This window comes from Aquarana catesbeiana, linkage group LG03, assembly GCF_042186555.1.
Source record: "Aquarana catesbeiana isolate 2022-GZ linkage group LG03, ASM4218655v1, whole genome shotgun sequence".
NCBI classification, from domain to species: domain Eukaryota; kingdom Metazoa; phylum Chordata; class Amphibia; order Anura; family Ranidae; genus Aquarana; species Aquarana catesbeiana.
Window position 1 is genome coordinate 91,500,317 of NC_133326.1, and position 22,313 is coordinate 91,522,629.

General features: G+C 44.3%; 1 protein-coding gene across 2 annotated transcripts in view; it reads left to right on the forward strand.

The window, feature by feature from the left end:
• CHRNA7 (cholinergic receptor nicotinic alpha 7 subunit) overlaps window positions 1–22,313 on the forward strand; it is a 365,015-nt gene that overhangs the window by 19,518 nt on the left and 323,184 nt on the right. The window lies entirely within an intron of this gene.

The window sequence follows — 22,313 nt, forward strand, 5'->3', positions numbered from 1 at the left end:
AGACTGCTGCTGATGCTGAGTGCCAGGCTCCACCTCCATACTGACACAATCTTCCTCCTCCTCCTCTTCCTCCTCGTCCTCTTCCTGTGTGATCGGCGGGCACGCAGGAACACTGTCTGGATAAAGGGGGCCTTGAGAGCTAAGGAAGTCCTCCTCTTCCTGCCTCTGTTCTGCCTCAAGTGCCCTGTCCATTATTCCACGCAGCGTGTGCTCCAACAGGTGGACAAGGGGGACAGTGTCACTGATGCATGCACTGTCACTGCTCACCATCCTCGTGGCCTCCTCGAATGGTGACAGGACAGTGCATGCATCCCTGATCATGGCCCACTGGCGTGGGGAAAAAAAACCAAGCTCCCCTGACCCTGTCCTGGTGCCATAGTCGCACAGGTACTCATTGATGGCCCTCTGCTGCGTGTGCAGCCGCTGCAGCATGGCCAACGTTGAGTTCCACCTGGTGGGCATGTCACAGATTAGGCGGTTCTTGGGCAGGTTAAACTCCTTTTGGAGGTCCGTCAGCCGAGCACTGGCATTATATGACCGGCGGAAATGCACACAGACTTTCCTGGCCTGCCTCAGGACATCCTGTAAGCCCGGGTACCTGCCCAAGAACCGCTGCACCACCAAGTTAAGGACGTGAGCCAAACAGGGCACATGGGTCATTTGTCCCTGTCGGAGGGCAGAGAGGAGGTTGGTGCCATTGTCGCAAACCACCATTCCTGCCTTAAGTTGGCGTGGCGTCAACCACCTCTGAACCTGCCCCTGCAGAGCTGACAAAACCTCTGCCCCAGTGTGGCTCCTGTCCCCCAAGCACACCAGCTCAAGCACCGCATGGCATCTTTTGGCCTGCGTACTTGCGTAGCCCCTTGAACGCCTACGGAGCACCGCTGGTTCCGAGGAAGAGGCCATAGAGGAAGAAGAAGAGGAGGGGGTGGAGGAGAGAGGTGTGTCACAATCAGCATTTTGGAGGCGTGGTGGCGGAACAACCTCCAACACTACTGCACCTTGTCCTGCATCCTTCCCAGCTGCCAGCAGAGTCACCCAATGCGCCGTGAAACTTAGGTAACGTCCCTGTCCATGCCTGCTGGACCATGAGTCAGCGGTAATATGCACCTTACCGCTGACCGCCCTGTCCAGCGAGGCATGGACATTGCCTTCCACATGCCGGTAGAGAGCCGGAATCGCCTTCCGTGAGAAAAAGTGGCGTTTGGGTACCTGCCACTGAGGAACCGCACATTCCACAAACTCACGGAAGGGGGCAGAGTCTACCAACTGAAAAGGCAGCAGTTGAAGTGCTAGCAATTTTGCCAAGCTAGCATTCAACCGCTGGGCATGTGGATGGCTGGGAGCAAACTTCTTTCGGCGGTGCAGCAGCTGGGGCAGGGAAATTTGCCTGGTACAATCTGACGTCGGTGTACCAAAAGCAGATTGCCCACAAGTACTTGGCTGTGACACACCTAATTCTACACCTTCATTCCTCTCACTGCAGGTCTCAGAGAGGACTGAAGGTCTAGTGGGGTTGGAAATCTCAGCTGATGAGGAGCAAGGAGAGATCCTCTTTGTTCTTTGGTGTGGGTCTTTTAGATACGCTTGCCAACGAACTGCATGGCAGGTCAACATATGTCTGGTCAAGCATGTGGTACCCAAGCGGGAGATGTTTTGGCCACGCGAGATACGCTTGAGACATATGTTGCAAATAGCAGCGGTGCGATCTGATGCACTCGTCTCAAAAAAGGCCCACACCAAAGAACTTTTTGAATAACGCGCAGAGACTGCAGCGCCCTGCACATGTGGAGCTTTGGGGTGTGATGCAGTCAATGTGCTGCCCTTAGGCTGGCCCCTGGAGGGCATCCTGCCTCGTTGGTGATGTGCCGCCGCCTCCTCCTCCTCCTCCTCCTCCTCCTCCTCCTCCTCTCTCCTATCAGGCACCCACGTTGAGTCAGTGACCTCATCATCCCCTCCCTCCTCATCACTGGAGCAAACCTGGCAGTATGCTGCAGCAGGGGGAGCATGACTGCCAGATTGCTGTCCTTCTTGGGCACCCCCTCTGTCCATGCTCATGTTACTGCCTTCATCGAGCTCAGTATCGTCATCAGAGCCTTCCAAACGCTGGGCATCCTCCTGGAGCATGTACCCAACACTGTGGTCAAACAGTTCGAGGGAATCCTCATGAGGACATGGTGGAGCTAGGGAAGGAGTCACTGATGACATTGAGCTGAGGGAAGAGGCCGCTGCTTTGCCAGACAAAGCACCCTGGGCATGGGTGAGAGAGGATGAGGAGGATGAGGACGGCTTGGTCATCCACTCGACCAAGTCTTCCGCATGTTGCGGCTCAACACGGCCAGCTGCCGAAAAAAAGGCCAAGCGTGTCCCATGGCCACGTGCTGATGAGGATGCACCGTCTCCACGACCAGCACTAGACACAGAGCCTGCTTGCCCTCTCTTATTGGCTTGTGACTGTCTGCCTCTCCTTCTTGGCCTTCCAGACATACTAATGGCCTGTAGCTGCACTAAGCTGGGATAGAACACCTGTAATTTTCTTCAAGTAGCTTTATATACTGTAACCAGACAAGCCTGCCTGTCAGTAGGAAGATAACAGGAACGGATCTAGCTGTACACTGTGAGCAGGACGCACTGTACTAAATGTAAATAGTCTAGCTGCCTGACCGTGGTACTAATAGGATCAAATAGAACACCTGTAATTTTCTTCAGGTAGCTTTATATACTGTAACCAGACAAGCCTGCCTGTCAGTAGGAAGATAACAGGAACGGATCTAGCTGAACACTGTGAGCAGGACGCACTGTACTAAATGTAAATAGTCTAGCTGCCTGACCGTGGTACTAATAGGATCAAATAGAACACCTGTAATTTTCTTCAGGTAGCTTTATATACTGTAACCAGACAAGCCTGCCTGTCAGTAGGAAGATAACAGGAACGGATCTAGCTGAACACTGTGAGCAGGACGCACTGCACTAAATGTAAATAGCAGGAACGGATCTAGCTGAACACTGTGAGCAGGACGCACTGCACTAAATGTAAATAGCAGGAACGGATCTAGCTGAACACTGTGAGCAGGACGCACTGTACTAAATGTAAATAGTCTAGCTGCCTGACCGTGGTACTAATAGGATCAAATAGAACACCTGTAATTTTCTTCAGGTAGCTTTATATACTGTAACCAGACAAGCCTGCCTGTCAGTAGGAAGATAACAGGAACGGATCTAGCTGTACACTGTGAGCAGGACGCACTGTACTAAATGTAAATAGTCTAGCTGCCTGACCGTGGTACTAATAGGATCAAATAGAACACCTGTAATTTTCTTCAGGTAGCTTTATATACTGTAACCAGACAAGCCTGCCTGTCAGTAGGAAGATAACAGGAACGGATCTAGCTGAACACTGTGAGCAGGACGCACTGTACTAAATGTAAATAGTCTAGCTGCCTGACCGTGGTACTAATAGGATCAAATAGAACACCTGTAATTTTCTTCAGGTAGCTTTATATACTGTAACCAGACAAGCCTGCCTGTCAGTAGGAAGATAACAGGAACGGATCTAGCTGAACACTGTGAGCAGGACGCACTGCACTAAATGTAAATAGCAGGAACGGATCTAGCTGAACACTGTGAGCAGGACGCACTGCACTAAATGTAAATAGCAGGAACGGATCTAGCTGAACACTGTGAGCAGGACGCACTGCACTAAATGTAAATAACAGGAACGGATCTAGCTGAACACTGTGAGCAGGACGCACTGCACTAAATGTAAATAGCAGGAACGGATCTAGCTGAACACTGTGAGCAGGACGCACTGCACTAAATGTAAATAGCAGGAACGGATCTAGCTGAACACTGTGAGCAGGACGCACTGCACTAAATGTAAATTGCAGGAACGGATCTAGCTGAACACTGTGAGCAGGACGCACTGCACTAAATGTAAATAGTCTAGAAGATAACAGGAACGGATCTAGCTGAACACTGTGAGCAGGACGCACTGCACTAAATGTAAATAGCAGGAACGGATCTAGCTGAACACTGTGAGCAGGACGCACTGCACTAAATGTAAATAGCAGGAACGGATCTAGCTGAACACTGTGAGCAGGACGCACTGCACTAAATGTAAATAGCAGGAACGGATCTAGCTGAACACTGTGAGCAGGACGCACTGCACTAAATGTAAATTGCAGGAACGGATCTAGCTGAACACTGTGAGCAGGACGCACTGCACTAAATGTAAATAGTCTAGAAGATAACAGGAACGGATCTAGCTGAACACTGTGAGCAGGACGCACTGCACTAAATGTAAATAGCAGGAACGGATCTAGCTGAACACTGTGAGCAGGACGCACTGCATTAAATGTAAATAGTCTAGATAGAAGATAACAGGAACGGATCTAGCTAAACTGAATACAGTGTATATATATATATGCAACACCTGGGATGCATATATATACACAATACACTGTAAGTGCAGCTAACTGACTGACTGTTCTGCCTAATCTATCTAACTCAAATCAAATGACACTGTCTCTCTCTCTCTCTATCTCTCAGCACACCGGAACACACACTACACAGGGCCGCCGTGCAGGCGGCCTTATATAGTGTGGGGTGTGTACTAAATCCCCTGAGCCATAATTGGCCAAAGCCACCCTGGCTTTGGCCAATTACAGCTCTCTCTACTGACGGCGCTGTGATTGGCCAAGCATGCGGGTCATAGTGCATGCTTGGCCAATCATCAGCCAGCAATGCACTGCGATGCCGCAGTGAATTATGGGCCGTGACGCGCCACACGAATTTAGCGCGAACGGCCCATAACGTTCGCAATTCGGCGAACGATCGAACAGCCGATGTTCGAGTCGAACATGGGTTCGACTCGAACACGAAGCTCATCCCTACTGGAGTGTATTGTTTTGAATCCTCCTCCTACACACTAGTCATTTGCAATGTTCTATCTACATGCATTCAACTGTTTGCTGATTTTATTATTATTTGTTTTGTGTACTATGGCAGCCTTACAGAAAACTTAAAAACTAATGGTATTTTGTTATATTGAAAAACTGTATATTTCCTTTATTTCTACTGTTATATATTATAAATGAATATCTGAAGTGTATTGTTTTGAATCTTCCTCCTACACACTAATCATTTGCAAGGTTCTATCTATCCATATGCATTCACCTGTTTGCTGCTTTTATTATTGTTTGTTTCTGTTTGCTATGGCGGTGTTACTGAAAACTTAAAAACGAATAGTATTTTGTTATATTAAAAAACAGGGTATATTTCCTTTTATTTCTACTGTTCTACCAATCCAATATTGAAACATTTATCACTCATATAAGTGAGGATAAGTGGAAACAAGCAAAGTACCAGTTTATCCTTGTTATTAACTATACACCTAGGACTGATGACACTATACCTGTAATCACAGACTGTGGCATGTTAGTACCACTTGATGGAGTATTTTCTTGTTCTTGTGATTAGAAGAAATAAGCTATGATCTTATAAGTCTTGCCTTCATCCTGGTACTTTGGTCTGTTTTAAAGTATACTTATCATTTGAGAAATATGGGGGTCCTGTCTTTTGAAAATGCTGCTTACATGTCTGTGTCTGGTGTCTGCACTTCATCAACCCAAAACAATCACAAAGCCAATAAAAATTGTCAAAAAGCTTGAAAAGTTTTTATCTATACTATTAGGAGTCAGGGGTTGATTTACTAAAGGCTCATTCACATCTTGGCATGCTAGTTTATTGTGTTAATGCATTTTTGCGGGAATGAACATGCATTGTCTTAAAGGGGTTGTAAAGGTAAAAGTTTTTTCACCTTAATGCATTTGATGCATTAAGGTGAAAAAACATCTGTCAATACCTCCCCCCCCCAGCCCCACCGTTTTACTTACCTGACCCCTTGAAAGTCCCGCGCTCACTCCCGACATCTTCTTTGCCGCTCAGCCTGGCCGTTGATTGGCTAGAGTGGATGGATTGAAAGCAGCGCAGCCATTGGCTCGCGCTGCTGTCAATCACATCCAATGATGCGTCGCGACGGGGGCGGGCCGAGTGATACAGTGAGCGGCTATGGCCGCCGCCTGTATCATGGGAGCGCACCCACAAGCACTCAACACCATGCGAGGGAGCTCGCATGAAAGTGTTGAGTCCTTGCGGGGGGGAGCCGAGACAGCCGCAGAGGGACCCCAGAAGACCAGGTTCGGGGCCACTCTGTGCAAAACGAGCTGCACAGTGGAGGTAAGAATAACATGTCTGTTATTTAAAAAAAAAATAGCTTTAATAATCCGTTAAAGAGGAAGTAAACCCCGCCAAAAAAATCTTATTTTTCTAATATTGATATGTTTTTTAACATTGCAAAGCAATAGATATAAAAATTACTCCTGAACGTACCTTTTTACTCCTGAAGTACCTTTTTTATCAGTTTTATCTTGCTGTCTCTTGCGGGTATCGTCCACGCCATTCTTAGTTAGGTTTTCCGAAGCCGATGCGGATGTCATTTCCGCCCTTAGTTCATATCACTGCCGAAATCTCACGCATGCGCCGTAGCGTTCCTTAGTTTGTATCACTGCCAAAATCTTGCGCATGTGCCGTAGCGTCATGAGGAAGACTAGAATATTTTCAGCATCGCGAGACTTCTCCTCTGTGCCGTTCAGAGGGGAATCTCACTCACTATCAATTACAGACATGCAGGAAATAAAGAAACGGCACGCTATACATGCCGTTAAGGAAGAGCATACTGCGCAATCGCGCATGACGTCATCGCTGATAAAAAGACGATTTTTAAAGAAACTACACAAGTAAGTGCACTTTCACAGGCAGCGATTAGCTGCCTGTGTTATGTAGTTTTAGATAAGATTAAGTTGTATCTGAGGGTTTACAACCACTTTAATGTACTCTATTTAAATCATACCTCCCAACTTTTCAAGGGGTACCGATCAGCAAATGTATGTAGCCATAGAACACCCCCCCTTAAACGAGAATTTTCCAAAAGAAAAAAATAGTTAAACCCACAAAAGCTTTTTTTTACCACTACTATTCCTTTATACTGGCTTTTGAAGTGGCATCAAATGCAGCAATTTAGAAATTGGATGAAAGGTTTAGCACTGTTTGAAAGATAAATTGTGCATTTTATATGCAACGATATAGATCAGACCAAAATGAAGGACGATTGAGGAGGCAAAGGGACAGAGGGACTTTGTTCCAAATCAGGGACAGTTCCTCGAAATCAGGGACAGTTGGAAGATATATTTAAATGAATAGGCTGCCTTTGCACCAAAACGTCCAAAAGATCAGCCACGCACCAATTTTTTCAACATGGCACACAACAACACTTCAATACACTCACATATGCAACAACAGGATGACTGGACCCTTAAAAAATAGAGACTATATGAAACGGTGTTTACTCAACCAAATATGTACAAACAAAAATTCTCTTTTCTTAATTTCCTTTGCTCCTGCTTGGCTATTCAAAGTTTGTCTTATGTATCTTTATCTTACAATATCTAATCTTATTTATAATTATCTTATCTTATTTCTCATGTCTTAGTAAATTAACCCTTCTATATCAGCTTGACAACCAAGCACCTGGCCCTTTCAAAAAGAAAGGTCAGTAGTGGCAGTGTATATGTTTCTCTAATTTATCTTAAAGTGTAACTATAGGCAAAATGAATTTTGGATAACGTAAGGGAGGGTTATAACCCCTGTTGGTTTATTTTTTGACATCCCTGCTCCATTGGGGAGATTTCCCCTCACCTCCTGTCTCACAGCCAAAACAGAAACTGAGAGGAAATCCCTTCAACTTATGGGATCCCTTGGGGACCCCCAAGTCACCAGTCCCCATTGGAAGATTTCCCTCTATTACTTTTCTGAGGACAACAGAAAATGTGGGATTTTCTTTTACTTTCACTTTAAATGCTAATGTTAACCAGGGCTGTACACAGGCCATGGCTGTGATGCAGCACTGTGGCCATTGCAAAAACTAAACTACATGTTATGTTTGGTGGACAGTACTGCCACCAAACGCAACCCATTTAAATGGGTGGGGCAGCACTGCAACAGCCCTGTAACTGTGTGGAGTGCACATGGTTGCAGTGCAATGGTTCAGCCTTTTTAAGATTAAAACAGGTGGTGAGGAAACAACATATCCTTTCCCAGTCACCTGTCTACCACCCACTGAAAAGCGATTTACCATAGATGGGCTGGAGGGGCTTTTATTAGTGCGCCCCATCTGAGCTTAAAGCTTTGACACAACTGTAATAATGTTGGATATCCTGTGTAGTTTTACTCATTTGGATGTGTCTAAAATATCACCTTGTGGCTGTATAAACCTGTGTGCCCCCTAGAACCTTTACAGACCCATACATGCTGAACTCATGCACTTCAGGCTTATTAGCGTAGCACTACTCCCGTTGGTGCCACAGGAATACTGTCCAGGTCTTTCCCAAAAGCTTCGCCCCACAACCAGGCATACAGGCTCACACATTTCTCCAATGACCAGTCTAAGGGTGTTGTTTTTGTTGTTTTTATTTTTTGAGAACTTGAGGACTAAATATTCTTTTCTGGAAAAGCTGTAATCAAGTTCATGCTTGCAACAAACAGTGGACTTTAGCTTTGAGGTAGTCGTAGTGGTAATTGAATACAAACTGCTTTCTTAGAGCCACAAGAGCAGAGTCCCATTGCAGACAACTAAGGACTAAGCTCTTCAGGACATTACCCGTTGCCCCCTTAAAAAGACCCACAGATGACTCTCCAGCACAAGAGGAATGGCAAGCAGCCAAAAAGTCTCTAAGATATCTCAGAACCATCTGTATTCACAACTTCCAAGTGACACCTTTCTACAGTGATACCAGCCCTCTTTAGGGTCCCAGCATCTAGGCCCTTAGGTTTCCCACCTGATGCCTCTCAAACAGCAGGCACAGGGGAGCATCTCACTGGAGGGCAGCAAGCCCTCCAGGCTGGACTGATCCTCTCCAGGAAAACACCCAGAAACCAGTGTGCTCACAAAATATATACAGTCTTCCAGAATGCCTTCAGGGTCAGCTCCCTGTGATTGGCTGGGGCTGCATCAATTTCTCATGCTGCCATCTGAATAACTCCAGACTTATGACCCAGAAACTTCTCAAACTCTCTGGAAACAGAGGGAGCAATCAGACTGGCAGCACACTGAGCAAACCTAACTAATCAAACACAGTTGCACTGATTACAGTGAGCAACTAAATTTACCCATCAAAAACATAGCTCTTCAAACCACAGTGAGTCAACACTAATTCTATCTATCTAATTCTAGCACCTACCTATAGGTGCTACATTAGCCATCATTTGCAACCATATATAGTACATTGGCTTCTACTGAACATTTTCATCTATTTGAATGCTTTTACTGCAAGGAAAGGGCAGGAGAGCAGAAACTATATGCAGCAGAAGTATAAAAACATGACAGATTCTTAGTGGCAAAGGTCTGTGTGTATCCTAATGGAAACCCTCTACTCATATAGACGTGCAGTAAGTACTTCAGGACTTACACATACAGTACAAGATGTAATATCAGATTTAAGTTTATGGAATGACTTGGAAACCAAATGTTAAAACTACATCTTTAGGCCTCATGTACACTGGGCATTTTGCTAACTCTCCTAGACTTCTTTTGTCCTGGCAGCAGAGTTTTGGCAGAAAAACACTAGACGTTTGTAAGCTTGCGTGACACGTTTAGACACATTTAGCAACGTTTAGGTGAGTCAAGCACTTGGGGGTTAATTCATTCATTGGCCAGAATAATAATTTATTCTGGAGCACTGAAATTAATTAATGCTGGCTATGGGCTTTTCTTTCTGCTTCTAAATGCATCTGCCTCTAAACTAATTTAAATGCCTACTGTATGTGTACATGGGCACATAGGCTAGCATACAGGGGTGTATAGAGACAGAAAGAAAATGCCAAGCGCCCCTTGGAGCAGCAGAAAAAACATCCATTGTGTATGAGGCCTTATTAATGTGTGATCTTATATAGGAAATATAACCTATTTTAGGAGTACATATTGGTGACAGCTACATGAATATGTATTCTGACCTTGAGAGTTTGCATAAAAATATTACTCTGTCCTGGCTAGGCTTCTTCACGCTTATCCTGGCAGCAGTGACAGATGTTTTTGGAATTTTGGTTAACATGGGGATGTCCGACATATACTGTATGGTGATCTTGCCCACACTTGATCAGCTGGCTCTCGTACATTATCTCTGCCAACAGAGCAATTGCACAGGCCTGGAAGACTCTGTTGCTTTCCAGGGGGTGAAAACCAGAATAACTGCTTTGATGATTGATGAGCAGATGTCCGGTATATTGAAGGATTTGCATGCAAAATTTTTGAAATCTGGGAGCCGTGGATAAGTTACTCCATCACATCCCTGCCCCCGAATAGTTATGGTTGGCTTTAAACCTTGTTTGTACAGGTCCTGCATCCGTGGTACTCACCCTCTCTTGAGGCTGTTCTCCTCTTCAGTATTCTTTCTCATTTTTTCTCTCTCTTCTCTGTTTCCTCCTTCCTCTCTTCCTTTCTGATATGAAGGCTAGCAATGTAGACTGCTGTACTCCAGTACTCCAGTACTGCTGTACTCCAATGTAGACTGCTGTACTCTCCCTGTGCCTGCATGGGTTTCCTCCGGGTACTCCGGTTTCCTCCCACACTCCAAAGACATGCTGGTAGGTTAATTGGATCCTGTCTAAATTGTCCCTAGTATGTATGAATGTGAGTTAAGGACCTTAGATTGTAAGCTCCTTGAGGGTAGGGATTGATGTGAATGTACAATGTATATGTAAAGCGCTGCGTAAATTGATGGCGCTATATAAGTACCTGAAATAAAATTAATAAAAATAATAAAATGTTACTCATTACACTTTCCATATTGTTTCTTTATATACCTGTTCGATGTCACCCCTGCAGGGGAAAACCATTGCTTGTTATGACCCTTGAAACTTCAAAAAAAATTTGGAACAGAAATATATTATTCTGGATACATGTCTGCAAAAACCTGCAAAAAAAAAAAAATATCCTGTGTGATTAATTTGCAGTATTTAGCTTCCACACTGAGGTGGAGAGGATGACGGGCTCTCTGATTTATTCAATCAAACAGAGCTGATTACCAAAACTCCATGGAGACCCTTTCAGATTAGCCCTAAAGGGTAGCACTTTAACATTTTGTTTGTCAGCAATGTGTAATTTATCCCTGAGAAATAGTGTTTTAGTGTCTTATATGTCAGAAGTGTCGGCCTTCATGTTCTAACACAAACGTGATCTGGTTGATATTTGAAATCTTCCCCTTTGCCCTGGGCTGATGTGCCTAATCTCTAACTGATAAAGATAGTATAAGCATTATTGGCATTATACTAACACATCGTACGTACATGGTAAATATTAGTACATGTCTATCTTTGAGCAACAGAAAAATGCTCTGTGCAATGTAAATGTATTATCACAGAAATGACGTACGGTAATTTACCTTGCATGATTCTATGTTTTGCACACTTTAAAATAGACTAGAGCTAGACCTGCAAATCAAGGTGGCAATAATAGAAAGGCGGACAGTTGGTGATTCCTCATATTCCAACGTCCTTAGGCTAAATTAATATACACGTCAATAGAAACACTTATGCCCCGTACACACGGTCGGATTTTCCGACGGAAAATGTGTGATAGGACCTTGTTGTCGGAAATTCCGACCGTGTGTGGGCTCCATCACACATTTTCCATCGGAATTTCCGACACACAAAGTTTGAGAGCAGGATATAAAATTTTCCGACAACAAAATCCGTTGTCGGAAATTCCGATCGTGTGTACACAAATCCGACCGACAAAGTGCCACGCATGCTCAGAATAAATAAAGAGATGAAAGCTATTGGCCACTGCCCCGTTTATAGTCCCGACATACGTGTTTTACGCCACCGCATTTAGAACGATCGGATTTTCCGACAACTTTGTGTGACCGTGTGTATGCAAGACAAGTTTGAGCCAACATCTGTCGGAAAAAATGCTAGGATTTTGTTGTCGGAATGTCCGAACAAAGTCCGACCGTGTGTACGCCCTATAACAGTATGATCTATTGATCGCGTTACTTCTGTCCCAATATTGTAGTAATACATTATTATTATATATTGTTTTTTAAACTGTCCATTAGGAAGGATATATTGCTGTCACTGATCGAGTTTTCCTGACGTCCAGCCAGCGCACCGTCGGCTTTCACACTGGAGACAATGGAGCAGCTTTTTGAGGGCGGATTGCAGGCGCTATTTTTAACGCTATAGCGCCTGCAAAACACCCTCGGTGTGAAAGGGGTCTTAGAGACAAGTACACACTATAGAGGGATATGCTTTGTTCATATTTATTGTCTGAGGTTTACAACCACTTTTTTGTAAAAGTACTGCATAATGTAATCTTAAAGGATAGACTTAAAGCAGAAGTCCACCCTAAAACTAAAATCGCTGCATCTACAGACATCGACAATCTAACACTAACCGATCTAGCCCTGTAAAGAAAAGATCAGTATACATAACTTTTCTGCCGGTGATCTGACCCGATCCCATGCTAAGCTGTTATCTGCGGCTTTGCTGTGGAGGTGGGTGCAGAGGACATGTCCGACAAAGGAATCCCCATAGTAACTCTATAGGTGATGTCTCTCTCCATTCATTTCACAGCCATTGTCGGCTGTGTCCTCTGCAGAGCTTCTTCCGCTGGAGATTGGGTTGGATCGACTTCAGAAAAGGTATGTATACTGATTTTTTCTTTACAGGGCTAGATATGTTAGTGTTATAGGGCGTATACATGGTCGGACTTTGTTCGGACATTCCGACAACAAAATCCTAGGATTTTTTCAGACGGATGTTGGCTCAAACTTATTTTGTCTACACACGGTCGCACAAAGTTGTCGGAATTTCTGTTCGCCAACCACGTGGTCACGTACACCACGTACGACGAGACTAGAAAAGGCCGGTTCAGAACCAAGCGCAGCACCCTTTGGGCTCCTTTTGCTAATCTCGTGTTAGTAAAAGTTTGGTGAGAGACGATTCGCGCTTTTTCAGACTCTTGGCTTTCAGATCGTTTTCTGCCATTCAGTTTGTGCTTGTGGGTTTGTATCTGCTCTTCAGTGCATGCAGTCAGTTCGTATCAGAGTTTTCTGTGCGATCTTGCCCGCTCGTTGCTGTTTTTCAGGTCGCTCTTCACAGGCCTTGCTGTTCTTCAGTGCGTTCTGTTACTTCGTTCTGAGCAGCCGACCGTTTTCTAGCCATGTTTCGTATGCGTACTCCTCGTAGAGTTTGTGCTGTGCGGGGGCTTGGTGTTGGGGTCCTGACCTTGACACAAGTCCAATCCATGAACAGGGTGGGGAGGAGTTCATGGACCAAGAATTGGTTGCTTCAGCGTGACCAGTTCTCTCATATGCCTTTGCTCCGTGAGAATAATCCTGATGATTTCAGGAACTTTCTCAGGATGACGGACCCCGTGTTTCACCGTCTGTTGGCTTCGCTGACCCCCTATATTAGCAGGCAGGATACCTGCATGAGGCAAGCCATCACTCCGGAGCAGAGGTTGGTCGCTACCCTGCGGTATTTGGCCACAGGGAGAAGTCTGCAGGACTTGAAGTTCTCGACAGGCATCTCCCCCCCAGGCTCTGGGGATCATTATCCCAGAGACCTGTTCTGCCATCATCCAGGTCCTACAGAAGGAGTATATGAAGGTAAGATTTTTATCCTTTTATATCACATTTTATTGTATTGAATGTTTGCTAATATATTGTATTTCTTTCCTCATTCCCTAATTACCATGATTTTAATATGCTGTGAATGTCCCCTTTGTTCTCATGCATGCTGGATTTTTATGTAATTATTATTTTATGTCCTTCATACATATTTGCCCTTCACTAACCTCCCCAGCATGGTGTCTCCTGCCCTATATTCACCTCATGTAGTCACTTAACAATGTATTTTATCAGCTCCATAATAGTGCTTTACCCCTAACACCCCCTAAAATGTTTTGAAATGTTATTTTTGATTTAAAATCAGGCAGAGTGCCAGAGGTTTTTTTTTGTGGTGTCCCCCAAAAATTTTTAGTAACCCTCCCTCCCCCAACTGCTAAGTCAGCTGATCCCAATTCTCTATCCTCAATCATCTGTCTGCTGACTTTGCAAAACCCATACACACTATACCCACCTCTTTAGTGCTCAGATTTATGGATGAATTCCCCAAAGCATGTAGTGCAAGGGCCTGCCTGTATACTTTCCAATGGTACTGTTTAAAGTTTTTGTATCCTATTATTATCTTGATAGGTAATAGCAGAATGTACAAATGTCCTCAAATGTGTACAATGTGTATTTATATCTTTGTATTATGACACTTCTTACCTGTCCAGTGGTCTGCCAATAGTGTAACTAAGGAGGGTCTGTTCAAAGTAATACCCATTATTTAGGCATTCATCTCTCAATGAAGTGAAGAGGGTTACCTGTCCAAGATTTCCACACACCGCCTATAATGTTAGAAATGGCCCATGAGAGGGGGGGGGGAGGGAATATGATAGGTGTACCTTATACTTTGGCCTTGTTAAATTCCCCTTAGTAAATGCTATCTGGAGGTTGCCCCATAATGTTTGTGTATAATCTGCTTGCCATGTTTCTGAGTAAAAATAGTAATGTTTATTGTTTTTTCCTCAACAGTTTCCTTCCACGCCACAGGAATGGCAGACTGTGGCCTCCCACTTTGCCGAGCGGTGGGACTTTCCTAACTGCGGAGGGGCAATTGATGGGAAACACGTCCACATCGTCCCACCACCCAACTCGGGGTCGTACTATTATAATTACAAGGGGTTTAATAGTATAGTGATGTTGGCGGTGGTGTCAGCTAATTACGACTTCTTGTATGTGGACGTGGGGAAGAATGGCCGGATGTCCGATGGTGGAGTCATCGCCCAGATGGAGTTCTACAGGCATCTCCAGAATGGCAGCTTAGACTTGCCAGCTCCAGAGGACAATGTGGAAGGACTCCCATTTGTGTTTGTTGCTGATGAAGCGTTTGCGCTGGGGGACCACCTGATGCGGCCATTCCCAATGAGGACCCTCACCCCGGAACAGAGGGCTTTTAATTACCGGCTGGCCAGAGCCCGAAGAGTGGTGGAGAACACATTTGGAATCCTGGCCAGCCGGTTCTGACTATTTCTGACACCCATCCATATGGCGGAGTATAAACTGAACCATATTATACTGGCGTGCTGTGTTCTCCATAACTTTTTAAGGAAACATTCGGCCAACTATGCTGGCTCAGTTGGGCCTGAGGCCGGAATCCTACATCAAACCACACTGACGGCGCTTGAAAGTGGCCGTCCTGGCTTGCCCTCCCTGAGTGCCCGTGATGTCCGGTTACGCTACCTGGAGTTCTTTGCGGGTAGGGGGGCTATCAATATGCCAGACAATCTGTGAAGCCTTTTTATAATAAAAAAAAAAATAAATTCTTGGTGGACATTTACTGCTTGTGTTTGTTTTAGCTGACCCTGACAGAAATGTGTTGAGTCCAGAAAATGTCGTGATTGTGTAACCTTATACAAAGCACTGTTGGCTGTTATTTCCTAAATGCAAAAACACATTTCACTACAAGTGCACTTGCAACTGCACTGAAACTGCACTTGTAGTGCAAAGAGGATTTGCCCTTAGGAAATAACATCCATTTTTGCAGAAAACAGCAATTACATCACCCCAAAAGTGTTGTATTGTAGTGTTGAGACAATAATCCTCACATTCTTGAGTAAGCAACTTTTTTATACCTGCACAATCACTTGTGCATTTACCAATGGTTTTTAAAACAAACCAACATGTTTGTTGTATAACAATTTTTGCATTATCAAAAATCGAAATGTCCATTTCAGATAAAACAGGCCTGTGTAAAACCAACAAGAAAGCCAAAAAACTTGAACTTACAAAGTTCACATTAGGTAAAACCTGAAGGCTATATCAGACATCAGTATTTAGGAACTGGGTTTGATATAGCATTCAGATGGGGGGAAATCATCCCTGGAAAAGCCAAATTTGGAAGATGCACACCAATTTACGAATGTCAACATGTGCTATCTGCCATCAGGGGGGATCAAGGGATGTGTTTTGGGGGAGCAAGCCCTTCCTCAATGCTACTTTATAATTGAGGAAGGGGTTGCACCCCCAAAACGCGTCCATTGATCTCCCGTGATGGCAGATAGCACATGTTGGCACACTGTGTGCATCCTCCAAATTTGGCTTTTCAAAACATTGCAAAAATATTTAAAAGATTGGACCACAATCCAAAAAGTGATTTTGTGGGGTTTTAAATTCGCCCCAAAACATCAATGATGTTATTATTTTTTTTAATAACATCATTGATTTATTGCTGTATGTTTTGCAGTTCGACATTACACCCCATGATCTCCCCGATCAGGATCTGGGCACTTTCTGATGTGAAACGTTCTGGATCCCTCACATCACGATCACCTAAAAAGAGAGAAAGAAAACAAAAACAGGTATCAAAAATCTGCCACCATCCATCTCTTTTACCTGAGTCTATGGTCGCAGACACTCACCTGTTGTGGTGCCAATCTCCACCACATCTTCTTCTTCCTCCTGCTCTTCTTGTGTTGGTGTTAGTTCCCCTTCTTCCAGAGGTGGGGGGTCTGTGGTCCCCTCGGATGAGGGGTGTCTTCCGAGTCTTTTCTCCCCTATGTAAAACAAAAATGGTATAATTAGCACACAGATATTTGATGGCAGAACTAGAAATAGGAAACATTGCTTGGAAGTTGTGTACAATTGTCTATTTTAGCCGAGTTCCAAGATGTATTTTTTATTGGCCTTTGTCAAGCTGCACTACTTTACCTGTTTAGTACAAGCTTCACAGATGGAGACCCCCCTATAGTATACACTGGAGCACCTGTGTGGCCCCCTAATAAAAATGGTGTTCTTGTGTCCCACACTAGTGCTCCAGTGTCCAGATGTGAAAACAGCTGCTCAGTGTCCTCTCCTTACACACAATCTAGTTGGCATTTCATTCTAGTAACAAACCCATCTACACAAACAACTATTTGGCATCCAAGTAGGCCCAAAAAAAATGTGGGAAAATGCATATGGCCTAAACAATGGTGTTTTAGAGGCCTAAAGAAAAATGTTTGATACGAACGAATAATGGGCCCATGAACATTAAAGTTGCCCTTTTAAACGTTACAATTAATAAAAGCATATGGAGCAGCACGAACGCAATAAAGACAGAAAGAATAGAAACACAGCACAACTACTTACTTTTTTGCAGCACTCTCCGGATCTTTCGGTACTGCTCTGGCTCTCTCAATTTCAGGTCCGACCACCGCTTCCTGAGCTGATCTTTCGATCGTCATACCCCGAAATTCTTCTGCAGACTTTTGATCACTTTCGCCATGATCTTGGCCTTTCTGATATTGGGGTTGGGGTAAGGCCCATACTTTCCGTCATAGTCGGACTTCTTCATGATGTCGACCATCTCCAACATCTCCCCAAAGGACATATTTGTGGCCTTAAAACGTCTCCTTCTGGATCGGGACATGTCCGGATCCGGGCTTTCCTCCTCCTCCTCCTCGTTCCTGCAATTAGCACGCACCTGCTGTGACTCCGCCATGTGCTCTTCCCCCACTGCGCCGAACGAAAAGGGGCGGGGAATAGACTAGAAAGAACGTCAGGGGCGGGCGGAGTTACACGCATGCGCAGTGTGTATAAAGCGTAACACGCGTGCGTATTACGTATGATCTGTGAGCAGAGGAAGGAGCATTGGACGCGCCGATCGAAAGAAGGTAAGAGACAAACTTGTGCCTATACTGCTTCTACATTGAAGACTATATTGTAACAAGATTAGGAGAGTTTTGTCTGACATTAGGCTTTGTCTTGTGTTGTGTCTTGCAGTGAACATGGATATCTTAGTGAAAGACAATGACTTCATGTCAGTATTCATAGATATCTTATGCCCTGTCTGTGGGAGGTTAAACACCCCCATTTCAAGAACCAAGCAAAGAGGAAAGCAGCACTGGAGCAATTGTGTGAAATTGTGAAGCAGGTGATCCCCACGGCAGACATCACCTATTTAAAGATCTTCATTGGTGGCCTGAGGAGCACATATGTAAGGGATCGCAAGAAGGTCCTGGATTCACAGAGATCCGGAGCAGCAGATGACATCTATGTCCCCAGGATGTTGTACTACGACAGGCTGCATTTTCTGGCAGGCCAGACTGAACCCAGGCCATCCCTCTCCAGTCTTCCTTCCACGCTTCCTTCCCCCCGGCTGAGGCTTCCGATGCCCAACCTGGGCCTTCCAGGCCACATGTGGAGGAGCCCAGATTGAGCCAGGTATAGCATTCCTCTAAATATTTCTGCTTGTCCAAGCAATGATGTTAACTAGATGTTAGTTTGGAGTACTAATTTAGGATTGTGATTGATGAAGCAACAACTAAAACCATGTCCCTTTTTCATACACAGGGAAGTCTCAGCCAGGAGGTGGCCGGGCCGAGCTGGCCGGCTGATCTGCAGGTCCCTCCACCCCCCCTGAAAAGAGAAAGTGGCAAGAGGAGGAGTGCCCTAGAGGAGGCTACCGAAGGACTCTTTTGGAGGGCTACAGAGGTCCTGGGAGCACGACAGACCGTGGAGGAGGACATTGCTGCCGTCATTACATATAAAATGCAGAGGATGGAGGAAGGACAACAAGTCTTGTGTGAGGCGCTCATATTGGAGGCTCTTAACAAAGGTATGAGGGGCCAAATGACAGCTCAGACACACCTTTGCGATGGTCCTCCTCCTCCTCCTGCAGGTCCTCCTCCTCCCTCTCCTCCAGGTCCTCCCAGTCCTCCTCCAGGTCCTACTCCTCCTCCTGCCACATCTCCAACTGCACAGCCACAGCCCGGAATGAAGCGTGAAAGGAAGACCAGAAAGTGAGGACCCTGGATCCAGTCTGATCGGCCAAAAAATGCAGCCTCTTGTGGTACCACAGCCTGGGGACACACATGTCATCTGCTGCTATCTGGATCTCTGCGAATTCTGGACCAGACTGCCCTCCCTTACATATGGACTCCTCAGGTCACCAATTTTGATGTTCAAGAATTGATGTCTGCCGTGGGGGTCCCAGGCTTCGCTAATTTCTCATGTTGATCCAGTGTTGCCTTCCTCTTTGTTTGGTTCTGATCCCTTAATAAAGGATTTTTGTTTTGAATTATACTCTCCTATGTGTTTTACTTCAAAAAGGACAGTTTGTTTGTGAGGATTCAGGTACATTGCAAATATACAATGTGAAATGAACAAGGGACACCAACAACAAACAATCTCCTGGAGATTAAATAATACAAGATATCAATGGTGTTGGGGTAACTTGACACACAAAACACACACAAAAATATTCTGGAGTAAAAATAAAAATAACATTGAACAAAGATCAGCCTTTGAAAAAATACAAACATTAAATAAAAAAAAAGGCTTAAAATCCCAAAAAAAAATTAAATAAAAAAAAAAAATTATGTCAGATGTGACAACTAATAACAATATATTCAGGGAATCCCAATAAAAAAACCAAAATAAAACTTTGTGAGAAGTGTGTGTGAATATGAGCAGCAAAACTACTTAATTCTTGTCACATTATAAAGAAGAGAATGCGCTGTATTAAACCATTTTTAACATTGCAGCGTGACGAAAGTGCTGTATCCATTGCGAACGCTAAGTTTACCAGAACGAGCTGTTCCGTCTTGGAATTTCTTCTGAGCATGCGTGGCACTTTGTGCGTCGGAACAGGCCACACACGGTCGGAATTGACGCGATCGGATTTTGTTGTTGGAAAATTTTATCTCCTGCTCTCCAACTTTGTGTGTCGGAAAATCCGATGGAAAATGTCCGATGGAGCCCACACACGGTCGGAATTTCCGACAACACGCTCCGATCGGACATTTTCCATCGGAAAATCCGACCGTGTGTACGGGGCATTAGAATGTGCATGTCTGTAGATGCAGCAATTTTAGTTTTAGGATGGACTTACACTTTAAATCCAAAAGCAAAAATGTAATATATTTTGGTTTACCAGTCCTTAGATGTGGTGCCTACTGATATAAAGTACTTGGCTAATCCCAGAGGAACCCCCGCTGAGTTTCACCCATATGATCACACGCAGCCCCATTCGCAAGTATGAAAAGGGGCCTAAGAAGCAGTACAAGGAGCCAATGAGTTTATGTGCAGAAGCATGCTGATAGGAAGAGAAAGCAGAGTAACAGAGAGATGAGCTCATGGCTGTGCTACTTCTCCCTTCACTGTCCACTCATAGGCTAGGATGGGTCCAGGATAACCTGAGAAAGTGAGTTGAATGATATTGGCCATCAGACTAAAGACATCTAGCGGCAGAAAAAAATACTGGTCAGGAAATGTCTGTATTGAATATTACAGCAAAAGCTGATTTTATTATTATAGTTTTTAATAGGCTAATCATTTTCAGCATATTGAAAACATTATTTTTGGCTAGAGTTTAGCTTAGGCCTTATATATGCTTGAGCTTGGGGGGCTGCATTGTTACCACCCTCTTAAGCTGTAAAGGAAGTAGACATGGGTGTACACATTGCGGTGCTGCGACAAATATCCCCCCATGCATAACTTGGGGCGCTGCTCTAGATAAACATCCAAAAGTCCAGTGACTCCCACTATCATGTGCAGGTGAAAACAAACCCTGTCCCATCTCTGTGCAGAAACGCTTGGGAAGAAAAAGTCAAACCCCTGCACACCAGCACAGCTCAAGTGCAGAATCAATAAATGCAGCTTTAGCCTGGCTCCATCCAGGCTATGCCCTCCAACACGTTTTGCCCCACCTGCAGGGCTTAGCTCTAGCTAAAGCTCAAGCTCTTCCATAACTAAGACTTGTGGATGGGATGAAACACATCAGAGGATTGGCCTAGATGGAGCTGGCCTGAAGCCGTTTTTACTGATTGTGCACTCGAGCTGTACTGGCGTGCGGCAGTTTGACTCTTTCTGTCCAACAGTTAACCCATTAACCATGTGCAATGCACATGGTGGTGGTGCACTGGCTCTGGTTTTAGGGATTAAAACAAGTGGTGAGGAGGCTACATAATGCTTCCTCACCACCTGTCAAATGCCCTCTGAACAACAATCCACTGTAGATCGCCCTTCTGAGAGCCAATGCTTGTGCAAACAAAACCTTATGGGAGATGTTTGAGCCAGGTATCCAAAACACTCCATGACTTCCTCTCAATAAATAAACATATTGCTATTTCATAGATATTGATATTGTTTTGTTACATGTGTAACCGTCGATACACTGCATTTCCTTTCTTCACCTTTTCTAAGGGAACGCTTTTAATCTCTGCATGCAAAAGGTTATCCATTACAAAGATTGACAATCATAAGAGACATACAGAAATATATTTTTCTGCTCTGAATAGAACTTCATTTTTTAGTGTATCAAAGTACCAGACATCTGTACAAGTGGAATCAGAATAGGGCATTACATGGATTTAAGTAGAAAACGTCAAAGGTGACTACAAATGCATTTAACATTTCATTCAGCACTGATCTAGACAGCTGCTCAGAAAATATACAATTAGTTATAAAATATAACCTGGGAACCTAGAGGTGTATTATGTGTGTACAAAGTAATCTGCAAACACATAAAAAAATGGAAGTATGATCCTCAGGATACTCTATGCCTACAATTTTTAATTGAAACAATTTTTTATGCTATTACTCAACAGATCTAAAACTGTAGATATATTTTGCTTTACATTTCACGCAACTTTTTTTTTGACCTTTTGTTATTTTGTTACTATATTTGTTGAAAGAAGAATGGGAAGAGGCTATTGTGGACTTTCTCTCTTCTCTATTATATTTGTTGAGTATGTTTGGCTGGTACATTTTTTGTCCTCCTGATGTTGGATGTGTTTCTGTTTTGTATTTTGTTATATAACACCCCACCTCCGTTGGAAAAATATTTTACAAATAAAAATAAATATAGCATATCCAATTGTGACACAATTCATATTGTAATTGAATGTCATTAAACATTACCTTTCCTTTTCAATCTGCAGTGCTGCAATTTTCTGTAAAAGGAAATGCAATATGGCAACCTGGAGGCCTCAGGCTCTAATCATGTGGCTTGAAAAAAAACCCAACTCATACAAACGTCTGAGTCCGGCGCCCTGCAGGGGAGCGATGCCCCAGTGCCACTAATGGACCGGCCGCTCCTGATATGACCCCTTTCACATGGAGCGGACTCTGTCAAGCAGATCCGCCTGCTCAGGGGGGGATCTGTCTGCT